Source organism: Nematolebias whitei, chromosome 17 (genome assembly GCF_014905685.2).
Source record: "Nematolebias whitei isolate Nwh7 chromosome 17, NemWhi1, whole genome shotgun sequence".
In the NCBI taxonomy this organism is placed as follows: Eukaryota; Metazoa; Chordata; class Actinopteri; order Cyprinodontiformes; family Rivulidae; genus Nematolebias; species Nematolebias whitei.
In genome coordinates, this window is record NC_056514.1 from 6,184,090 (window position 1) to 6,186,634 (window position 2,545).

The window sequence follows — 2,545 nt, forward strand, 5'->3', positions numbered from 1 at the left end:
TGGAGGCTGCACAGCTGCAGAAAGAAAAGCTTTGCAGAGAGTGGTGAAGGCTGCACAGAAATCTGTTGGAGTCAGTCTCCCCACCATCACAGACATCTACACCTCCAGATGCAGGAAGAGGGCCACCTGCATCATGAAGGACCCCACCCACCCAGCACACACACTTTTTGCCCCACTCCCCTCAGGAAGGAGGTTAAGGAGCATTAAGTGTAGAACCACTAGACTGAGGAACAGCTTCTACCCTGAGGCTGTTAGACTCATGAATCTCTAACTAGAATAATCACTGTGAAAAACCATATCATGTTGTTGCTGATCTGTTTCATGTTGCTGCTGATCTGTTTCAATGTTGATGTGTTCATGCGTGCACATCTGCTCACAGACTCATGTTCATGTTTGTGCTGATGTTCAATGTTTTATGTTATGAGTGCTTAGTGTATATTTAGTTGATGTTTTTCTTAGTTCATATCTTAGATGTTATTACTGTTTTTCTTAGACATTTTATTGTTGGATGTAACTGGGACCCCGTGTACATAATTTCGCTCCACCACATGTACCACATGAGGTGCGAATGACAATAAAGAAACACTGACTCTGACTACATCTCGGAGTCATGGGAGCTGAAGGCCCGCTTGCTGTGTACATCTGCTATGGTAGAAAGACATAACGCTGCCAACATCGCTGATTGTCTTTCTAGTATAATCCAGGAATCGGGAATAAACGTTTTGCACAGTCCATGATAATGCAAGCAGTATGAATATATCCATGGAGCTATGTGAAAAGTTTCCAAATGATCTGGGTTGCACTGCACACACTCTGCAGCTGGCAACAAAAGCTGTTAATCCTACCTGATGTTGTGAAAGCTGTAGATGCAGCACGGAGAGTTGTCAGCCACTTCCGACATTCATTAGTTGCAACATGTGCTCTGAAGAAACGACAGGAACAACTGGAAACTAAAGCCAACAAACTCCAGATTGATTATCCAGTTCGTTGGAACTCCACTATCGTCATGCTTCAGCGGCTGCTTGAGCAGAGGACTGCGGTGCAGTCTGTACTTGCTGATGAAAACATCACAAAGCCAAATGTTCAGAAGTCACTTGCTATGAGAGCATCGCAGTGGGAGGTAACTGAACAGCTGATTCCGGTACTTCAACCCCTGGCAAAGGCTACTGAAGTAATGTGTGGAGCGTTACATGTTGGGCTCCCCTTCATCAATCAGGTGATTTTCAACATGATCAGCACGACTCTGCATGCTGAATCATCTGACCTGGGAGTAATAAGCTCTTTTAAAAATACAGTCTGCCAACAGCTGGAAACACGCTTCAAACTGCATTCCAATAATCTGACAAAGTCGATTCCAGTCATCGCCTGCATGCTAGATCCTGGCTTCAAACATCTTCACTACATGTCGCAGAGCCAGAGAGAGACTGCACAGAGTCACCTGACCAGCCTGCTGCACAACCTGGGAGAGCCGTCTGGAGCAACAGGTGGATCCAGTGGATTCAAAATTTCAATCTATTCTAATATCATTATCTAATATTTATTCTAATTAAATCTATTTAAGTAAATCCTAAATTTAGTTATTGTAAAATGTTCAACCTTGATATATGTTATGCTACATTAAAATTTTAACTGTTATTTTATTATTTTGTGTTATTCATTTTACTCCATCTAGGTGTAGCTGTCCAAGGTGAGGAAGAGGAGGTACATGTCCAACCAGAGCGAGCCGGTGACCAAAAGATCCAGACTTGAGCAGAACTTACTGCAACTTTTTGGGCCACACTTTCAGAGTGACAGATCATCAGCACACTGCTCCACTGCTGCTGAAGAGGTCCTGAGTTTTTTTTCTTTACCACAGACTCCCACCATGACAAACCCGCTGCAGTGGTGTGCCAGCAACCAGGACAGATTTCCCCGTTTGGCCAAACTCAGCCCAAGGTATTTAGCTGTTCCGGCAACAAGCACTCCCAGCGAGAGAATTTTCTCTCTTGCTGGGAATACGATTACACTAAAACGGGCAAGCCTTCATCCTGCTCATGTTGATGCTCTGGTTTTCTTAAACGTAAACCAGGATTGCAAACCAAAACCTGAAATCGAGGACTCAGAGATTGTTGACAGTGAATGAACTTCATTTAATCCACTGGTGGATTAAATCAAAGCGCTGCACGTTTCTGTGACAGAAACGTCTGTTACTTTTGCAGTGTAAGATAGTTTTGATTTTGTCAGCAGTATGACAAATGGTAGAAGCATAAATATATGCCCTCGATATTTTGTTCTTTTTTTTGTAAATAATAAATTATGTTTTTTTGTGAATATGATATTACGTCTTGAGTTCCTATGACATCACAGCAACAGCCACAGTGGCTTAAGTAAAACAAAACTTAAAATATATATTTTTAGTGGGACAGGCAACCGGTATCCATCCAAAAATGGTTGTTCTTGTATCTCAATCCTGATCCTGTAAAATCCACACAGAAGAGAAGCCACACAGAAGAGACACCGCGCAGAAGAGAAGCCGCGCAGAAGAGAAGCCGCGCAGAAGAGAAGC